General features: G+C 50.1%; 1 long non-coding RNA gene across 2 annotated transcripts; it reads left to right on the forward strand.

Moving 5' to 3' along the window:
• LOC140899545 (uncharacterized) lies at window positions 1-18433 on the forward strand. Of its 2 annotated transcripts, none has more exons than XR_012155380.1 (3): window positions 1-225; window positions 15335-15875; window positions 16052-18433. It is a non-coding gene; the product is annotated as an uncharacterized lncRNA (long non-coding RNA). The 2 variants fall into 2 exon arrangements; XR_012155381.1 differs by having other exon boundaries at window positions 15335-15520.
• The last annotated feature ends 3728 nt before the right edge of the window (window positions 18434-22161 follow it).

Genomic DNA, 22161 nt, shown 5'->3' on the forward strand with positions numbered 1-22161 from the left:
ACCACCGCCAGCGGTGCTTGCCAATCCATGCAACTGCGAAGCGCGCCTGGACCTTAGCAGACCGCGAAGGGCGTCAGAGCCGGCAGCTGCGGGGCGCGGGGAGGCTTGAACTATTTGGGGGCGACCCGCGCGGCGCATCGCCGTTTTAAATCCCTCCCCGAGGTCCCTGGCACGCCGGAGCTGGACGGGAATGGAGTTCCAGACCCACACGCCAAAAGCCCCGGGGTGAGTGATGGCCAGCCTGGATCACGGCACCGCGTTCATTGCTTCCCCATTGCGCCGGGGTGGGTGTTTTGCAACTCACTGAGTTCGCTGGGGAAGTGACACGGCGGGGAAAGCGGGCGGCAGAGAGGGAGGCGCCGCTTTGTGCCCGGGGATGGGGCTGATGATGATCCAACTTTGAAGGGGGACCCAGGCAGTCACCTCTCGGTTCTGGGGGAGTCAGCCAGGCGGCGGAGGGGGGGGGTCCGTTTTCTCAGTGGGGGGCGATCTCAAAGCACCGCCCGCTGTTTCTCCTAGCGAGGTGGGTGGGGGACATGGCAAAGCCCCCAGCAGGAGAGGTTGGTTTGATAACAGAGGGAATTTAGGGTGTTGCAGAGGGACAATGATACTCTTTTTTTTAAAAATTCCGCACCCTCCTGACTGCTGAGGTTTACATATGATTTTAACTAACCCCCTGACAAGTTATTCATCAGCTTTGCACGTTAAAAAGCCCCCCGGTCTGCATGCTTCAAGGCTGGTTCTCCCCTCCCCGGAAAGACTGATCCGCAGGGTTTGTTTACTAGGAGCCTAGATGCAGATAATCTTGAAGGAAAACCCTGGGTCTGTTTGCAAAGGGATTATAGTCGGGCAACCCCCCCCCTCTTCCCCTTGATAGATAGTCTGCTAGAGGGTGTCACCCGGAGGGGTTAAAGGCGCAGGAGCCATTGTTTGGGGGTGGGATGGGGGTGTGCTTGTCCCTTTTAAGAGGTCCATTTGGAGATCTGTTCTGATTAACTGGGGGCTCCGTTTGCTGAAGAGGGGCTTGGCGCCAGGCGGCTGAGACTCCACAATAAAGACCCGTCTCTTGTCACTTCATATTTACCCAAAAATCTTCAAACAGCGCCCTGCAAAATCCTCCCAAGGCTCCTGTCCCAGCCGCCTGGTCGTCGGCCCAGACGCTTCCCTGGGAGATTGGGGACACGGGGGCGCCCTCCTCCCACCCCAAGGAACTGCCCCAAGCCCCCAATAATCCCGAAGGGCGCAGTGCAAACGCTGGTCCCCTCCCTCGCCCTCCAGAGAGATGCCAATGCCCTTCCCCTCCCCTGCACGCATCAGGCTGGTGAATAGAAGCGTGTGACCCCTAGATGGCCGCCAAGGCAGCCTGTGAGTGCCCCTGCGCGGGGAGAGCCCGGAGGGGGAGCGAGATGCCGCCGAGCTCGGGGCGGCTCCAGGCTCCAGCTTTTTACGCCGCTCCTCCGCGGCGCGCAACAACGAGCAGGCCGGCTGGAGGGAGCTGCCTCCCGCCGCGGCAATCTGGGGTCGCGGCAGACTGGAGGGGAAGGATGGGTCCGTCTCACTCGCCTTGTGCGCCGGGAAACAGATCTCGCCCTCCGGGGCAAGGGCTGGCCCCGCTGGCCTTAAGGCGCGGTGCGTGTAATGAACCCCCAGGGTACCGGGCACCAGCCCGTGCACACGGGTCATGCCTCGCTCTGCATCATTCAGAGACCCCCGGCTGCAACCTCTGGCCCGCGGCGAACCTGGGCCCGGCTCGTCGGCAGTTTCGCTGCCCTGTCTGCCCCCGGTGTGGCGCGTTGATCCTGTCACTTCCCCGGACGCTTGTGCGGCTTTTCCCTCCTTCCTTCAGGGGTGGGGGCGAGTTCGTGGCTGGGGTTTTGACCATGGTCTGTTCTCCCTTAGGCCAGCCAGGTGAGGACACAGGCGAGGGGCTGATGGCGAGTTGGAGCAGCAGGACCCTAAAGCCAAACCAGGGTCAGCTCCCCTTTTGTTGGTACATTTCGCTGGGTTGCTGAGGGCAGCCCCTGGCGCCGCTGGCGAAACCGAATCAAAGCCTAACACTTGTTCCCCAGGACACTTCACAACCTGCGGGAAGGTTGATGGGCTAGGATAAGAACCCAGCCTGGCCCACACCGGCGTCTTCCGGCTGGTAGCCCGGGAGCCCCTTACAAAATCCAGACCCACAGTCTGGATCTTGCGACCAGCTGCTGGGGCCCAGAATGCGCTGGAGTAGGGAGAAGGGAGTGCGCAGAGCGGACGGGGATTCGGGAGACCATTTGAACTCCCCAGAGCACAGGAGATTGTTACAAGCTGCAGGGGAAGGTGTCAGCATGGGGGGGAGGGGGTCAGGATGTGTTGAAATTTAGACACAATTTGGACTTTGGATTTTCGCCTCCGCGGCAATGTGCTGACGGCAGCGGCAGTCGAATCCAAACAAAACGGGGCTTTTGCCGCAACGCAAAATCGGTGCTTTTTAATCCGGGGGAATTGCAACCACCCCCTCCCTGGACGGGCAGCGCTGGTGCTGAAAGTCCTGGCGACTTTCAGATCTTGTCTGAAGGAGGAAAAATGCAAACTTAAAATCTGGCTGATAATAAAGGCAGCTGTTGTGAATTAATGCCGACCCCTTTAAAAAGCAGCTACCGTGCAATAAATAAATCATCTAAATCATCCTCTTACTTCATATCTGAAAAATCCTACAGAGGATTGTTTGGGGGAGACATAAATATGTGTACTTCTCTGCTGCCTGAAAGAGTCCAGGGGGGTTGCATGCCGCAGTTAAGAGGACGCTGTGACTGTAAAACTGCTTCGCCTAAAACAGAAACGAAAGGCCAGTCGTCTCCCTGAAATTCGGCGTGACAATCATATTTCGGACTGGGTATACCGAGGACATTCACTCGAGGAAATCCAGGATCCTTTTTCACAGGATACCGAGTGTCCTGGCCTGGTGAAGCCTAGGCTGATACAACCGCACATGCAACCTGCAACAAGTCAGTCTCAGCTCGAGAAAAAAATCGCAGCTCCCCTGATAGCACCCAGAACAATTTACTCCATAGTTTTCATTACCTCTAATGGGGGCAAAAAAGTGCTCCAAAAATCTGTTTGCATCCACACGTCTACTGAGTGTTCCAGAGAGCAGGCTGCTCCGGTTCGCTGCAGTCTCCTAATTCGTTTGAACAGGATCAAGAATAAATAATAAGAATTAATATCTCCTCCTCCGCCCACCCCAAAACCACCACCAGATCCAAGCCGCTATGTTAGATAATAACAGACTAGCAACAAGGCAAAGCAAGAGGTGGATTGTGCCAAAAGAGACTCAGATCTTTTGATCAAAATTTGATCAAAAATACCTTTCTCCTTATTCACCTAGTCAGCCGTAATTAACAATCACCATATTCATTAAATATGTTAACACGCCCTTCCTCCTTAAGACCCAGAGTTACTTACTCTCTTTTTATTGCTACAAAAATTCGATTGCATGACTGACTTTGTTAGCTGCTAAAATCCCACACACAAGAGGGGGGCTTTATATTCCTTCTTTGGTGGATCTCCTACAAAGTGCAGGGCTACCTATGCAGAGGAGAGAGCAGGAGGAATTGCTGATCTTGCTAAAAGTAAACCGCGGGTGAAAAACTCTTCTAAAATAATTTGTAAAAAATCAGCGTAAATAAAAAGGACGGAGGCAATGCAAATGCGTACCCCAAAGACAGTGGAATTACTGAGGTGTGTGTTTCAATGGTAGCCGTGTTAGTGTGTGTGTGTTGCGGGGTGTGTGTGTGAGGCACTTGAGATCCCCTTTACAAAGTAATTACAAAAAAAATCCCTCCCCCTTGTGATTGTGTGAGATTTTTGGCCTACTTGATTTTATATTAATTACAGCCTTCTACAAGTAATGACGGCCTTCTACTAGAGAGGCTGGGTGGTTAAAGTGTAAATGGACGAGTCCTTTATCTTACCTAAGACAACTCAGGGGGACTGGGGCAATGGGGTTAATGGAGCACTGTATGGGGGTTCAATGGGGTCTGTATACAAGTAGGGCTGGGCTTGTATCACGCTGGACGCAGTTCAGTCTCAAGCCAGGGGAAAGATTTGGATTCTCTCTGCTCCACAAATACGCAAGAACACGCTTCATTTTGGCCTCTGCGTTTTGATCTAATAATTTCTCTGCCATTTCCTTCTCCTGTAACCTTCTGGGACTCGCTATCTTTTTTAATGCTGACTTATCTTATATAAATAGAGACGATTTCCTAACAATAACCCCTATCCTCGAGGTGAAACAGTGGTAAGGGGGGGGGGGAAATCAGGAGGGGAACAGGGCCACTTACGGTTGTTTACAAGGCATGGGTTTCTTGCACGTCTTCTGTTTGTAGTCCCCCCTCTCCCTCTTAGCCTTGGGCTTTACCATCAGGATTGCAGATCGGGGAGCTAAAACCTGACACTTGAGGAAACATGAAACAGATTCCCAGCATTAAGGGAGGCGTCCCTTAGATCACCAACCACTGCAGGTTCATTTCAAAGAGGAGAAGCCGGGGAGGAAGAGGAGAAAGAATAGGTCATTACAGTGTATTACGGCTATTCAATATAAAACAATATGTTGAGCTTACATACAGTGCTTGCAAAACCTCTGCCAGTCTTTTAAGGAGATGCCTCGCCGGTGCCCCCAGTTAGCCCGGACAAAGCCCGCCCCCCAGAAGTTTAAGCAAACATCTAAACTTTCAACCGAATTTCCCATTCCATTTTCCCTCTGCCCCTCTTTCATCTTTGCCCATCTCCACTCCTCGCTCCCCTTTCTATTTTTAGCTTGTAGACTTAGGCCTTGGCGCCAGGCCGTTTAAGACCTGTCAAAGTCCTTCATATTTCCCTCATGTCACATGGACCTTTCGCTCTCTCCCCTCGTCATGCAAAGCCGGTCGTTTGGATCTGGGAGTTCGGGAGCGAACGCAATTTGCTCTTCTCCACGGCTGTGTTGTCTCCGTGACCTCAGCCAGCAGGGCTGCTGGTGTCCTGTCCTGTGCACTTAGACAAATTGCGAGTGATTGATGAAAAATAACAATTCTCGCAAGCAGCAAGTCCCCCTCGCCCCTGCCCTCCTCCCAGCCGCAGCCCGGGCTCGCCAGGAAATGAATGGAGAGCTCACATGTAGCAAACCAGGCGCCCTGAGCTCGGGGCACAACACAGAGGAACGCCACAGGTTGAAACAAACAAACAGTGTAGACAGAGGTGGGTCCTGTCATTCACCAGCCTCTGGAAAGGAGAGGGAGGCACGGGCGGCCATTGCATTAGTGTTGGGGGAGAGAGAAATCCGTTTTCAGGAAAGGTTTTCGAAAAGGAAAATTGGCAAAATTCCCCAAATATCCCCGGAGCTCCCCGGAGACAGAAATCACGGGTAGTATCTTGTTCCCCAGGCCAAAGGAACCCAGCGTGTACCGACCTCAGCTGGAGGCATGGGATGTAAGGGGCCAATATTTCGAACAGCCTGAGATGTCAGCAATAATCGATCTGAACTTTCACTGGGGGGGGTCTCCTATCCCTTACCCCCCCCCCCCAAAATCCAGACTAAGTGGTGGTGTCCTCCCTGTATTGGCTCCAGGGAGCGGCCCTTTCTGCCTGGATTTTGCAGGATTTGGGAGAAATTTGATGTGCAGGATCAGGGAGAAAACAGATAAAAGTGGAGACAGCTGCGGGATTGCCATGGCTAATTTTAAGACAAATCTGGGTGCCGTCAGCGCCTGGGCTGAAAACCGAGCTTCTGCGGACACTTCACCCCTAAGGGAAGGGCCGTGTAAATCCTCCAGAAGCAGAAGGGGAGGGGCGGGAAGCGCAAAGAGGGAAACTCAGAGCTCGGGCGTGGGGTGATTTTTAGGGCAGAAGTCACAAGGGAGAGCCGGGCAGAGTCGGGACAAGTTCTTCCCCGCATGGCTTGGGGGGGGTGAGGGGGGCGAGCAAGCGGCAGGTGGGCGTGGGCTTGAATCACACGCCTGCCCCCACCCCGCTCGCCCGCACCCCCGGGAGCACGAAGTGGCGTTAGTAACACGGAGCAGCAGGGCCGCAGGGAATCCAGGTTAATTGCACCCCGGCCTGGGCCGGATTCCGAGGCCCTTTGGCTTCAGTGGGAATATTGCGTGTCTGTCCGTCGGTCCCGCTTTGTAGCGAGGAGAGCCGGGTTGGGCCCCGTCACACGCCTGGAATGGCCCGGGGTCCCGCCACCCCGTGCACACGGGGCTCCTGGCCGGGCGGGGATACTCGGTCACCTGCGCTTCACCTGAGGACGCCGCGTCTTCGGGGTCGCGCCAATCCCAGCGCGGTGAGCGGGGTTTGCTGCGGGGGTGACCGGCACAGAGCCGCGGGTGGCTTTGTGTGTTTGCTTTGCAAGCGGTGGCCAGGCTGTTTGACGGCGAGGGGGCTGGGGAGGGAGGGGAGGGGGAGCCGCAGCTGCTCAGGAGCAAGCAAGGGCGGCTTTCCGGGTCCCGAGCTCCGTCCTGCCGGCGGGACTCCTGCTTTCGGCTCTGCAGCCTGCGGCGGGACCGTGAGAAAAGAGGGGAACGCGGGACTGACCCCAAGGGGCGGCCCCCAAAAGGACCCCGGGAAGAAAATGGGAACGAGTTGGCAACGACCAACAGATGCGCAGAGTTACCGTCCCCCGCCCTCTCCCAGCCCGGCTGGGTCTCCAGCCCCCCTTCCCAGAGAAACCAACGGCCTGGAGCCAGCCTGGGGAAGACATTGTCCGCTCATCAGATACTGTTAGATTGTCCTGTCAAATAAACACAGCAATCACCGTCTCTCCCTTTGTGCGGTTTCTCCACCTCGCGCTTTCTTTTCGGTTGGATTTTAAGGTCACCGGGCCACTTCCTAAAACAATACGAGATATTTCATTCGGCGAACGCTCTGTGAAAAGGTACATTGGAAACACATCTGGAATGAACTGTAAATGGATCCTATTCTCCTAATTTATCTCGATATATAGGAGTATAATCAGTGTGTGTGAACACACACACACACACTAATTAGAGAGATTTATATATATCCACACACATGCAAAGGGAGAGAGATCCACTTCTAGACAGATTAGAATGTAATCTATATTAACGATACATCTCAATTCAAGGGCTGTTTATTACCCAAGATACCCTCCGGGGATATACGAAGGGCCCAAGCCCCAGACATGTATATTTTATGTGGAGGCGATAATTCCACAGAAGTAACCATCAAGGTTTCGCCCTATGGCTTCGCTTCGCAAAAAGCCAAGCCGCGAACCCGCGGCAGGCGAGGACAGATTCACCCGCTGAGCTGCCGTCGAGAAGACACGTGTCCCCCGAGAGAGCGGACCGCTTAGAAGCCTCTTTTCTCTGCAACCTCTGTCAGGGAGAGGGACCCAAAATGGGTCACTCGATGCAATGTTGTCCTCTAGCCCAACAGCTCAGACCCAGAGAGTCTCAGGAATGAATGAAGGCGGATCCAGCCAGCAAAGCCGCCCGACCCCTCCATTCAACACCCGCCGTGCAATTAACCACCCTTGTCCCAGCGCCCCCGCGTACCGGTTGCGCCATTCTCCGCCCCGGGGAAGGACATTCACTTGGTGCAAACCCTTCCTCCCAAGGGAAGTTCTCCAGCGTTTTGCCCGGCTCGGAGGCAGGGCAGCGCTGAGCAGAATTTCCCTCGCCCTCCAACTCGGGCTGGCGAGAACTTTTATTATTCATTAGGAAACCTGTCTAATAGTTTATTCTTTGTCTCTGGCTCGGGCTGAACACTGTGTGGTTGCTTTTCAACAGTCGGATTAATTACCTGAGCGGCCGCAGACTCCCTCTTTTCTGCCACTTGATTGGGCACTGCTTTGCAACATGTGTTATTTCATACTTCACACAGGCGCCGCGAAAAGCACTCACATTATTTGACGGGAATCAGACAATCCGCTCCCTGCAGGAGAAAAGTCTCTTTCCTCAAGGATCACCCCCCAGAATTGCCGGGGTTGGTTGTAAGGTGGATGGCCTCTACCACACGCCTTTTAGCTTGGCCCTGGCCAGGATTTTCCCTCGCACAAGTTGTTACCCCCACCCCACCCCACAAGGGATGGCACCTGGGCCCAGAGTGGTCTGGAAGTCAGTGTCTCGCTCACACAAATAAAAGAAAGGGGTCGGGGGAGCAGAGTTACGCAGCATCGGAAAGAGGGGGAAGGCAAAAGGGGAAGGCAAACCACCACAGAAGATGCTGTCAAGGCAAACTGAATGGGGACCAGAGAAGTTAGGCAGGGTGGCCTATAGATTTTTGTGGTGGTAGGTTTTTTTTCTCCCTCAAGAGGTGACAACAGCGGTTGTAACTCGGATCAGATTTAAATCCAGGGAAGAATGAGTGTGGAACGTGTCCTTGATAAACACCCCTGCAATATATCCATATCCACACACACACACACGCTTTAGCCTCCCCCCTGCGAACAGCCGGGCTGCGAACTCCCAGCCACCGGGGTTTAGACTCACGCTTCTTCTCCTCTCTTTACGTGGTTCAAGAACTGCCCCCTTCCCACCGGGACGCCTCCCTTCTCTGCAGCGCTTGGGCTGGCAAACGCCCTCCCCTCCCATCCCTGCAGAGGCGACGGAGTTGGAAATCCAATGACCACCCTCATTCCAGTTTCAATGAAGTCCTCCGGCCTCCCCAGCGCTCCCCGGCTCCTGCCCCGGCCGCTTCTGCGTCCTGTCGCCTGTCGGGCGGGGGCGCTGGGCCTTGGACCGGCAGGGACACCGCGTAATGTGCCATCCCCCAGCACCAAGGCAAGATCCTGGAAGGGCGATTCCTCATCCCTAAGGGGCGGGTATTTACACAGAAGCACCGGCGATTTGCTCACGACCAGAAGCCTCTCTCCTCCCCGCAGCGTCTGCAGGTGGACTGGAAGAGATTCCTGCTCCCGGCAGCTTCCAGGGGCATTTCTGCAACTCCAGCACTGAACAACCTGGGGTTTAAAGGCAATTTAGGGGCATGCACATAATATAGTGAACTATGTTCTTTGACACGTACGTATATCTCCCCCCCCCCCCGCATTTACAGCTATGAACCTAGATTCTGGATTTTTCCCTTTCCCTTAACTATATATTTTATGTCAGTTACGCCCTGAATTTCGTGCAGAAACACACGCACACCTTAAGAGATGCGAATCCACATGCTTTTGTAATCTATCCACTCCCTGTCAGCAGCTGGAGATTTCACACTGACCTACCTAGAGATCTATTTTAGGGCCACATGTAAAATGGACGGGTGCATCTTTTCTTAGCATTTGGTTTAATCTTTTCAGGAAGAACTGCGAGGAATCCCTTTAAAGTGCCTCGTGTTTTTAATCCGGCGTCTCTAGCCCCTTTGCCGACTTACATGATCATTTCCCACCAAGTTTCTCAGACTGTTTAGATTTCCCTCCGCCTTTAAAGAAAATATTTCCAGTAATCCAGATTTCTGGGAAATAACAACACGCGGGGAGACAGAGACACAAACTCCACTGAACTTTATTTATTCAGAGTTGAACAACGTATAAACACAGTTTCCAGGCTGTTTGTCGGGAAAAGTTGCGTGTAAACCTATTCCTTCGGCGCCTATCCCCCGGGAAAACCAAGCCTCGGAACCTCACATGTAGGGCGCAGTACTGTCGGCATTCTCAGCCCGAATTTCAGGCAATGCGGTGCGCGATTTAGACATCACTTCTGGCTTACCATAGACTTGAAGTCACAATGACTCCTGACGTGCTCATATGTCAGGGCTCTGAATCCTGCCAGGAGAGATGCGAGAGCTTGCAAAAGTGCAGAAGAAGAGAGGGAGGGAGAGACAACAGCACCACACAAGCCTAATGGAGCAATCCGAGATGGGCACCAGTGTTTGACCCCCCTGGAGGGAAGGTCTCCACCATTCCTGGAAGGGAGGAATGTCACCAGGAAACACCGCATATACCCTGTAACAAGGCTACGTTAGAGTGTCATAAGGTGGTGTGGGTACGAGGGTGGGAGTCAAATGAAAGATTCCCCCCCCATTTCCCCCAATCACACGGTGCGTACAAAACTCAGATCAGCCTTTACTGCAGCCAGGCACATCCTCTGGATTCTTTCTGGCCTGGAGCGCGCGTGTGACGCGGTGTGTATCCAGATCTAGCCCTACAGACAGACTGGATGTAACGGTCAGAGAAGAGATTTTTTCCCCCACCCTGTACAAAAGCCCCCTCCCCCCTTTACCTCCACTATTTTCTAACGCTTTGATCGTTGAGCTCTGACCTTCTTCTCAACCGTCCAGCAGGTTGATTGATTTTCAATTACAAAGGTCTTCACTGAGTTGGGACTAAATTGACCCTTTTTAGTGTGTGTACCCCCAGTAGGACTCCAGCTCCGGGACTTCATTAACCCTTGCTGCGCGCACACTTCAGAAACTAGCCTGACGTATAAAAGACAACTCGATCTATATTCCCCACGTTCGGTCAAAAACCCGGTCCTCAGCCATACACCCTGATCTGGCTCATGTTCCGTTTCCTTAAAAGGACAGACACGACTTTGCCCTGGCAGAGCTGTGGCCGCTTTTTCGAAATGCTCTGAAGGCTCGGGGCTGGGGGGGACCAGCTTTGCGCGAAACAGGCGCTGGCATTTAAAAATCGTTTAAACCCCAGTGTTTAAAAATTCCATTTGGAAAAGTATGTCAGAGCCCAATACACGGGGATATGCGGCACAATCGGACGAGGGATCATGGCATTACCCCTCTCTTCATTATTCTAATGGGATCTGGGCACGACTCATGCATGCAGTAACCTCGCCCTAAACCACACATGTGTGTAGCTATCTGCGTCTACCCTACGCACAGCGTCTTTTGTACACACCTATATCGGCGTGTATGGTGTATATTTTATAGAGACACCAGACCCGCACCCAACCAGCGTTCTCAGCCAGTTTTGAAACATAGTTTCACCCTCTTTTCTTCCATGGACACCAGCTCCTCTCAGTGTATTTACACACAGACAGAAACACGATTTTGCGGACGCTCACGATTACCAAGAGTTTGTTGGAGCCAGGGAAAAAAAGGTGGAGTCATTTGGGGAGTCCGATGGTGTGTTGTGGATAAATGTTTCGACATCGGTTCCTTAGCAACGGCACCGGTCTGCGACACAAATCCATCACACTCACACACAAAGCCAAACATGCAACTTACTTGTGCGTGTAAGTTACAATAAACAGCAACCGCCCACTTGCTTCCCACCCTACAGTAGTGACAAAAGAACCATCGGATCCCAAATCTTTTACACATACGCGCAGCCGAACAGTGTACATGTCACCCTTTGTCAGTCTTTTCTGCGTGTGTAAACCGCTACACACACACACAGGGACGGTGCCAGGTGTACCAACATCGCTGTGCAGAGTTATCAGACAGAGAGGTGGATAGATATGTATTCAACAACCGAGCTACATACATAAACCTGGCCACTACAGGATCGGCAGCTCTTGAGAGCTGGGGAGACCTGGATACATAGATCCCGAGGATTTTCTCAGCAGTGTGGCTTGTCTGGGTCTAAAAAACCCTTTGATTTTTAGCGTTCCTTTCTTTTCGGGAAGTAAACTGCAGATTATTGTCTCAAGACTTGTTCCACTGAGTTTTGGGGGGCGGGGGGCTCTCAAGGGAACGGGGACACAGAACAATCTCCCCGGTTGCGTTGGGGAGCTGATCTAGTGCCGGAACGGCGGAAGCCGGAGTTTGTGTTTGTCGGGAGTTCATCGTGTAAATAAAAGAGATTCACAAACGAGGCGATTTGCTCAAATCTCGCTGCTGGGCTCTTCCCCCGCCCCTCCTTTTCGGGATTAAAAGTGAGGATTTGAGGCTGTAAAACAGTCTGACCTGGCTCGTTACAATAGCAGCAGGGGACACCCCCAACTCATACACCATCATGTAAACCAATAGCTCGCTAGAGAACGAATGGGAAGTATCAGGAGAGGAGACTTAACAAGCGGCGAAGTTTCTGAAAGCATCTTTTGGATGCGATCAAATTCATGAATGACCGGGGAAAGGGGTGGGGGGGGGGCGTGTTTTGAGAGAATTGAAACGAGAAGCAAAAACAACCGTTCCCAGCATTGTTTGCAACACACAACCGCGATCGCTGGCCGGGAAGCAGCCGCTGGCTGCCCGGCTGCCCGAGATCGATTTTTTTTTATTATTCACTTTAAAAAAGACCCCTGAAAATGGGTGCCTACAGATACAGACCCTCCCCCTCCCACACACACCCCGTTTAAACACCTGTCTACTGAAGACAAGACCAAACCCCAGCAGAGGTCAGGGTGCGAAGACCCTGGGTCTCACCGTCTGCTCATCTCCCCCCCCAGGACCCAGGCTGCTCCCCCAGGTACCTGGGCGCCGGGTCTCTAATTCCTGATCTCCGAAGCCATCGAGTGCGGCCTCTCTCCCTGCTCCTCTTGATCAGGGAAATATGAACCTGGTGCGTTTGAACTCTCCCCCCCCCCCCTTTCTAATTCGGATGGTGGGTGGAAGCAGTTCCAGATGGGCAGGCTGCTCCCACGGAGAATAAATAAGCCGGTAAACTAGATTCCGGGGTGAGGGTTGACTCCCAGGGTTAGTCTGCAGCCCGGCTGGCTCTCTCTTTAGTCACCGTCTTCCCCTTTTTCTTTTCTCCAGCAGTTTAAACCAAAAAAGCCGCCCCAGCTCTACAAACGGGGGATAAAGTCCACAGGTGACCGAAACTGCTGAAAGGGAAAATATGGAGCCCACAGGAAAGCTGGTAGCGAGCTGTTTGTGTCTGTTTGTTTTAATAGCCGGGGAGGGGGGCTAAAGGAATCGAGCTGATCCCGACACCGCGTTCAGAGCGGGCTAGTCGGCGCAGCAACGGGGCACCGAGAACCCACCTGCATCTGCCGGATTTAGCAGACATCGCAGAGAGGAACCCGGCCAGCTTTGTGCAAGAGACTTGTCAGGAGCCCGAGACAGGGCTGGAGAGGTTGCAAAATAAATAAAGCTCTGGGGGGACAGTGTGGGGGAAATGGGTCCTGTCTGGTTGAAATGTAAGTTTCGGCTGAGAAATCCCAGCGGGTCACTTTTGCCTCCGTCGCTTTCAGAGTTTAAATCCGATTCTAGCGGAGACAGGAGCCAAGCACCGGAGTGAAAGGGGAATGCATCCGAAACTCTGATTTCCGGGGCTGAGCAATGAATTCGGTTCAGCTCTGTAACGATTTCATTAGCCGAGTCTCTCAGTGGATCTCCTAATTCTGTGAATTGATCAGGAACATTTTACGTGCCAGGTGCGTTGCTTTGTTGGCAGAGGTCAGAGAAAGCACCCTGTTCCCTGACCGGATCAGCGCATAAAATTCGTTTTCAATTTGATTTCCACCAATAATTGTGTCAGCATACGAGATCCTGGGAATGCTCGGGAGGGAGATGCGCATACCCTGCCGCGCTGAAATCATTTCCCAGCTGGGCACACATCAGATTTTGTGGCCCAATTTTAATAATGGCTAATATGGGAATTTTAAAAGTGTCAGGAAAATACCGGGCAACTTTCTCTGTGCCCGTTGCCGGGTTTTTAGAATGGGTTTCACTCCAGCCCGTTGTGCCTTCGCTTCCCACAAACTTTTGCACCACACATCCAATCCGGGAACAGAAGTCACGCCCTAAGGCATCTCTGGCCAAGCAAAGCCGCGCGGATCGCACGCTTCGGCATCAAACACCCGCGAAGCGCCCGCGATCAAGCCATAGAACAATCCGAATTTCAAACCACAAGTACACCCGAGGGAATAATGATCCGCTCCTAGAGACTGTGTGAGCAGAACAAGAGGTTTAATTCATGGGACCGATTATGCACCGTGAATGATCTGAGCTCAAGAAAATTAACCCCCCCCCTTTCTACAAAACCAGGCTTCCAGGCTAGCCGCGCTCCCAAGGCAAAGAGAGGGCGCAAGGCAAACGTGGCGGGTCTAAAAGCAAAGGGGAGATAAAGGCTCCGCATCGTGGCGCAGCAGTGTGAACACGGGCACCTCGCTGTCAGCAAGGCGCTGGGCTGGCGCAGTGTTTGTGGGGGGGTGGAGACTGGAGGCCAATCCAAGACCAGTGGGGCGGTCTGAGACCGCAGGAGTGCCCTCCAAGTGCCCATCCCCCTCCCCAAATCCAGTTATCACCCGGCTCCAGAATGCTCCAAGCACAGCTAGACAAGGGGGTGCAAGTGCTCCCTGGCCTCCTTCAGGGGTCTGCTCCCTGCACCCCCATACAAAGGAGTGTGTTTAAAAAGCTACTGGGGCTGCAGGGGAAGCCAGGGTTTGCCAGGGGTCCTGCCCCACCACTCCCAAGCTCAAGGTTTCCTTTCCTTCCTCTTTTTGGATCAGACTCCCTCCTCCCTGCTCAGCTGGGTGAGGGTAACAGAGGGAGCAAGCCAGTGCTTAATTGGCGCCAGGGTTTGCATTTTTATGCCCACTTCTTCCCTGGATTGGCATTTCATTATGGCAATTTCAAATCCAAAATTCTACTAGTCTACAGCTGGGATAAGGCCCCCTTCCATACCCTAGTAGTGGCTGGTTGTGTTTTAAAAATGCCTACAAACTCCCACTGAGATTAGGGACCCATTGTGCCAGGGACTGTCTAAAGGCCTGGTGAGAGACAGGCCCTGCTCTGAACAGCGTACAGTCTAAACAGAGGAAGGATGTGGCCAGGGGAACACAGAGAAGTGAAGTGGCTGGACCAAGATGAGAAACCTGGTCAGCAGCCAAGTCAGCAACTAGAACCCAGGTCCCCTAACTCCCAGTCCAGTGCCCTAGTCATTGGGTGGCTCGCTGCCTCGCTTATCTGTTAACAAACATTGTTTATCTGAAAGAAATGAAACCTGATTTTGAACCATCCCTGATCTGGATTTTGCAAGCAGCCCCCCATGTGTGATATGGCTGGACACACAGAAATAAAGACAGCCCCTGCCGGAAAGAGCTTACATTCTAAACGCCGTTCAGCGAGGTGGGAAGAGGCTTCTCCTTTATAGAATAATTCATTTTATGTCTTTTGTTAGCTAGCGATTTCCATCGGAAAAGCCCCGCACTAGGACAGTTGTGCAGCCAGAGCCCTAGCTGTGGGCTCAAGTTGGACTTAAATGGCCTCTCGGCCTTCTGCTGCCCCTCTGCCTGGGGCAACTTTCACTATCCAACTGCTAGGTAGCATTATTACTGCTTTATTACGGCTGTTTCTACCAGTGGCATTTTCAAAAGCACCTCCATGGCTTAGGTGCACAGCCCGAGTATTAGTCACACGAGAGTATGGAAAGCAGGATATGGCAGATAAGAGTAAGTGAACCAGCTGCATTGTGTTTCACGATGTTTTCTTCCTATCTGTTTTTTCCCCTCAGCTTCCTTGTATGTACATGGATCTGCCAGTTGAAGATCCATGCCTATGGATATTGGCATCAACATTCCCTCCGCACTAAGGAGAACTTTGCTCAAAGTATCTCGCCGCTGAATGTTTTGTCCTCCTGTGTTGAGCGGCATGGCAAGTTGGCTCTTAGGGTTCATTTCCTTTGGACCCCAAAATCCAGGTAATGCCGTACCATGCACTATGCACAAATCAAGGGCTTGCCTTCCCCATCGGTCGCTAATCTCTTGGGCATGGTGCTTTAAACCCCGTATCAAGGAAAGAAAAGCCGAAAGGGAAAAAGAGGCAGTGAGCACCATGGCAAGACGGTCAGTCAGTTCATAACCCTCCTCGCTGCTTTCTCTGCACACACTCAGCGCCAGATAGAGATCAATTCGTCTCGACAGAGAAAATACAGCCACACGCTGTAAAGGGCCCCAGTGTCTGCAGTTGATTCTGACATGGACTTGAGTCTCTCTGGGGTTAAGGGAAACCTCTAAACATTGCACGTAGTAACAACCCCAGTTTTATAACCAACGGTAATTGGCCTCCCTATTATTCTCTTCCTCTGTGTTGAAAACAAACCCTGCCCTTGGTTCAGTTGGCCTCTCTAGTTACCACGATCTGTCTCATATCCTTCAAATCTCACCTTAGGACACTACCTATTCAGGAAATCCCTCCTCCATTTGTCTAAGCTCTGTCTTGTCTTACACAGGGCCTGATACGGCAAGGATCCCGGATGCCTCTTGAGATGAAGGGGATTTCTTCATGAAAGTGCTGAGAAAAGGCCAGAGTAACATGACTTTCCTGTTGAGATTCTCTTAGAAGTTCCTCCGCTTTTCTTGGGGCTCCTCACATGTGAACCATGCAGAGTCAGCAGCCGTGTGACACAGTAAGAAATAATCTGCCCAGCTCTGGGGTCAAAGACATTTCTATCCCACGAGGCGAGAAGGACAACAGGGTTTATTTTCCCCTTTGACGCATCTCGGAAGCAATATGCATCCCATCTTCTCTGGAAGAACTGTTTCATGCTAGCAGGTTCAAACTTCTTCGTTAGCGACTGTGGCCATCTTTCCAAAAGCTATGCTCTTGTTCAGCCACTTGTTCCTGGGTGGAACTTTATGGCCTGAATTACGCAGGTCCGAGTCGATGATACTAATGGTCCCTCCTGGACATACATGGAGGGATAATATAATAAATTCTGGCTCATGTTGGCTAACCTCCCCCAAATTGCCAGGCGCACACACTAAGGTGTAGGCAGTGCAACCTAGTGGTCACAGCAGAATCAGCAGGCAGAGCCAGGCAAGCCAATGGCTGGAGCCAGACGTCAGAACAGAACCAAACGGGATAGCCTGAGTCGTGGTCAGGAGGCAAGCCAGTGGTCAGAGCCAGGAGGCAGGCGGGGCCTAGGCTGGAGCAGAACAGGCAAAGGGGGGAGCATGGGCTAGACAGGAAGCAGGTCTGGTGCAGCTGCAGGCATGGGGCACATTGAGCAGCCACTGTGTAGCTGTTGCTACAGGGTTTATATAGTGATCTGTTGGCTCTTCTGACCAACCAGGAAGCACAGTCACTTAATGCAGGTTTATTGGACCTAGCCCAGTCCGGAGGCAGCTGAGTTCCTGGCACACACGTTGCAAAAGTGACAACATCATGTGCTCATCTGCTCCGATGTCACCAACTCTTATGGTTTTAACATGCGTCTCACAATAGTTGGTCTTTCTCTCAAAGCTCCAGCTCCTGGAGTCATGGGGTTAAATGTTCATTACAAAATCAAAGCAAGTTTCTAGCTCTCAGTTTTGTGCAGAACAGCTTGAAAATATGACCCAAATGCATCTAAAAGGCTCACAATCTAGCAGGCAAATAAAAAGAACCTATTTTAAAAAAAGCATGAATTTTATGCCATTCTCATGATTTTAAAGCGTGTGACTTATGATGTGTGTATATTTGGGGTTGGCACTAATGGCCCAGCCTGACACAAAGCTCTCTTGAACACTGTAATGCCAAGAGTAGGAATAATTTAAGGAGCAGTTGCATGCTCCAAGCAATTGTATATGTGGGGAAATGACTTTCCCCCTTCATTGGTTAAGCTGCTGGACTTTCAGCATAAGGGAGTTCCATGTAACCAAAGTTCAGCGGCGATTTGTTTAAAAAGGTGAGGGACATGAAGGAGCAGAAAAGGCTCAGTTTCATCGTGGTCCAGTTCCTTCCATGATGAAGCCACAGACTACCCACAGAGGAGTTTCCTCCGCAACCTGGGGAGGAAGCAGGATCAAGGCCACTTGTTTTCTGCTATGCATGGCAGGTGCTGCAGTCACCCGTCAGAATCTGGCTCAGAACCTTTAGGCTGCAGCTAAGTCTTGCCAAAGCATTTTCCAGATTGTCTGAAAGTTAATGAGCTCTCTTACTTTTTTTTCCCTTCTTTTTAGCATATTGGCTTAAACCATCAAATATCATGGGAAATGCTGAGAATTAATGTAATGTAATGTAACTATTGGCCTTTATCCATCCAGGGTCTTTTCCTGGGGTTATTAATGCCTTTGCGAGGGGAATTCAGGGACATATGCATTCTCTTTTAAAACATCTACGTGGAATTTTCACAGAAAAGAGAAGCAGGTATTTTAATGATTTTGTACAATGACTGAATCAAAATCGAAAATACCATGGTCTCATTTTAACACTGTATTCTGGTTATCTTATGACACAACGAGGAAGTAGACACAAGCCAGCATTTTTCACACGTTACCCATGAGGAGATGGAGGAGAGAGATTAAGTGACTTGCTCCAGGGCAGAGATCTAGGAGCCAGGATCCAAACTCAGGAGTTCCTGGCATTCAGATCTGTGCTCAGCCCACCTGTCACTCTAGCATTCTACGTCTGTTTTAAAATTGGTTATAGATGCAGGCCAAGCAGTGAATCAGCTACTATAAATGGGATGGTGTGCTGTTGGTAAATTGTTGTCATTATATTTCCAGCAATGGTAACTACCTGAAGGAAAACACTTAGATACTATACAAATTAAAAATATTGTGTGTGAGCCATTACCAGTTCATGGTTTACGAGCCCGAATTAAAAAAAAAATTCTTCTCCTGTTTATAGTTTGGCTTTTAATGTGATAGTGTTTTTTTGTTAAATTGTATTAATTAGAAATTAATTTCAAATTACCCTTACCCTGACCTGCGGCTAGTCTTAGTATTTGTACTTAGGAACATTAAAACCAACTTTGTTATCATGCAGTGCCTCAGACAATTCAAAATCTCCTCGCTGATTTATGTGGGCCTTTATTAGTTATTATTACATGGCACCAGCAGCCAGGGTCCCTAGTCAAGGAGCACCCCTTTGTGTCAGGTGCTGTACAGACATATAGGAAGAAGACTGCCCCCAAGAGCCCACCATTTAGGTTATGAGAAAGTGTAACAGGCGGGTGAGAAAAAACAAATGAGGGAGAGGGACAGGCAGTGCCAGGTACCAGGAAAGTAAATGATGTTGCATCGTCATTGTGATGCCCATCATTTATACCATGGGCAGTAATAATCATGCACACGTGATAGCCAGATTCCCTGATCCGTTGTGCTAAACTTTACTGGAGCTAGGCAACATTTTTCATGCAAATCCTTTTTTTTCCCAAAAAAACAAAAATAAAAATTGCAGAGTTGGGTTCACTGAACCCATTAGTGAACTTTGGTCAATTTTGGCAGTGTGTCAGTTGAGAAAAGAAAAAGAAAAAAAGAAAAGTTTGGTACTGGTTCATTTGGGTATTTTCAAAACGAAATGTTGAAACTTTTCATTTCAGAAAGATGTATTATTTTGAAGTGTTCTCAATTTGATTTAAAAACCGATTAAAAAAATTATAAGACCTTCAAAATAGAAACAAAATGTTTTGTTCAACACAAAACAAAATTTTTTCAAATTTTTCAAATTTTTTATTTCAGCTCGACCTGAAACAATTAAAAAAAACATATTTTTTTATTTTTTGATTTGACCACTGATCCCCAAACCCCCTGGTCATTCGCAGGGCTCTGTTAGTAACAATAACAGCCAAGGTATCCAGGCTGACCGGTGGGTCAGCACCTTTGGAAGATAAATGCAGTGGAGATAGTTACGTTTGTTTCCTTTGATGAGAACAAATGGTTATTTTGCAGACATTGTTCAGTGGCCTTATCCATTTCCCAAGCTTTCTTTCCATGGTTAATATAACTCCACCCTTTACTATTTGAGGCCCATCGCTTGGCTGTGATTGCTGTTACTTCACTGATTACAAGGGCATGGGCTGTCACTTCTAAGCTATTCCGTGCTTGCGGGACTCAGATAACCCAGACTCCAGAAGGCTCTCCATGGAGCAAGGTTTATCACTCAGACAAAATTTTCACAGTATGTATCCCCTGTGATGAAAGCTTTATGTTGGCTGTCTGTTAAACAGCTGATCCATTACAAGACAGCATGGTCTTTTTCGGTATGAAAGACTGTCTTCCTGATGGGCCAAATACTGTCCTGGTCAAAGGGGCACAATTCCCATTAACTTCAATGGGTGTTTTAGCTGATTAGGCCGAGATTGGATTTGTTCCCCGGGTGCCTTGCCATACCCTGATAACATGTGGCTCTATCTCAAGATTATAGGTGGCCTTAGGACTTGTATCTGTTATACTGTCTGACTAGGGAAGCCTTTTTTTCACATCAAGAGCTGGATTCTGCAAGGTACCGAGTGCCTCCTACAAAGTGCTGAGCATTCATAGCGTCCAGTGACTTCAGAGATGCTCTGCACCCTGGGGCCAAGGTTTGCCATAGCACGTTGCAGGGCAGGCCTCATCCTTCACATTGCTTCCAGCAAAGGTGAGGCCTTCAACTGCCAGAAGTGGGATGGAAGAGAGGAATTCAGGTCATGAGTTTCCTTCCCATCCAGCCCCATTGCCAGGAGAGTTACTTTCATCCCACTGCAATAACTTCCACCCTGTCTCCCAGGAGGATGAGGAGACTGGTCTGACAAATGAGTTACAAGTCAGCATGGGCGCCTAAGCAATCATCTGTGTTGCTTGTGCTGGAAAGTCCACTGATGATTAAATACACTGGGCCAGATCCTCAGCTGGTGGACCATGCTCCATTGATTTGGAGGATCTTGTCCTACACTTGCTTGCCTTAGCTCTTGGCTGATTAGAGCAGAAGTTCTTCCTGTGTTGTCCACATCCCTCCTTTCTCTCTCTCCCTCCAATCTGCAGAGAGGTTTTATGGATTTGACTTTGCTTAGGCTGGCCTGTTATCCTCATGTGTTACATGGTTATTAATTAGCAAATGCCCTGGAAAAATTAACCCCAGCCCAAGCCTGGTAGGGGGCTTCAGTGCATTTCTTGGTGGACATGTGTTCACATTACAAAATCAACTATTACAAATGGTATTAGCTGGCACCTTTGTTCGCGTTCTCAGCAGAGGAGCTAGGGATTAAATGGGCCTCAGAGACTAAACTCCCTAGAGGTGGTCTCTCCAGGACAGGGCTGAGACACATTGTTAAGGAAACAGAGACCAAGAGACTTGCATCAGTTCTTGCTGTGTTGCACTTGTTCTGTGGCCGGAGGACTTGAGTCTCTTGAGCTGTGGAGTGTATGACTGAATCCAGATAGATCCGCTTCTAAGCCTTGATCCAAAGCCCGTTTAAGTCAATAGAAGGACTCCCACTGATTTCAATGAGCTTTGGATCCAGAAAGATAAATATTAACTAAATAAGAAACAGTAATAAATAATCTGCTGCTTAGAAACTCTGCCATGTCTGACAATATGTTTTATAACAAAAAGAAAAGAAAACAATTCATTTCCACTTTCTGCTGGTCCTTGTTTAAATCTCTCCCTGTTTCTCACACAGAGAGCAGAACAAACCACAAATTTCAATTTACCAGGGTTACTGGCCCAACTTTTTCTACAGGCAACATCATCCAAGTGAAAATTATCTGCCCAGTAACCTATAGAGAGGCGCACCCAGGAATTAACGTAATATTAAATCTAGGAGATTTTTGGTTGGTTGGTTTTGTCACAAACACAGTCATTGTGATTTATGCAGTTTGATGCCTCTAACGCTCTAAGCAGAAAAATAACCTGGGATTTTTAATGATGCATTAAATGTCAGTGAAAGTAACTGATCAATGATGAACAGAGACTGATATGTAAGTCCCATATCCCATCAGGTCCCAGATGACCATGGCAACATGCTATCAACACAGACAACACCACAAAACAATCCTCCAATGCCTGTACCTCTCTCAGTAACTAGTGATTGAATGGTCTAGTTCTTATAATATAGGACTGGGAGTGAGGACTCCTGGATTCTAACTCTGATCCTGCTGCTGACTTCCAGCGTGACTTTGGGCAAGTCACAACATTACTGTGCCTCGGTTTACTCATCTGTAAAATGGGAATAATACTCATCTACCTCAACAGGGTATGGCTCAAGCTTTATGCATGGATAGTTGTAAAATAACGGGAGATTTTAAGATGACAAGTACTTTAAATGTGTAAAGTTAATAGAGTCATCACTTTCCATGAGAGAGGGACATGAGTTAATATCCCAGATCTGAATTTCCCCAGTCTGAACCTCCATCTCTAGCAGAATTCTGAGGCTGATCCATACATTTGTGGAGTGCCCGAACCAAAACACGCCCACACTCTGACAGTGCCACAATCCAGCTCAGGGGTTTGCAGTTCGGACCCATTTTTAACATGTACACTTAGAGTTTGTTGGGGTAATGTTATTTGCTGATATTATTGTAATCTGCTCCCCTTAAACATCTCCACAAGACCAACCTGGGGGGCAGGAAGAGACAGAATTAGCATCAGTTAAATACA

The sequence above is a fragment of the Lepidochelys kempii genome, chromosome 17 (genome assembly GCF_965140265.1).
Source record: "Lepidochelys kempii isolate rLepKem1 chromosome 17, rLepKem1.hap2, whole genome shotgun sequence".
In the NCBI taxonomy this organism is placed as follows: domain Eukaryota; kingdom Metazoa; phylum Chordata; order Testudines; family Cheloniidae; genus Lepidochelys; species Lepidochelys kempii.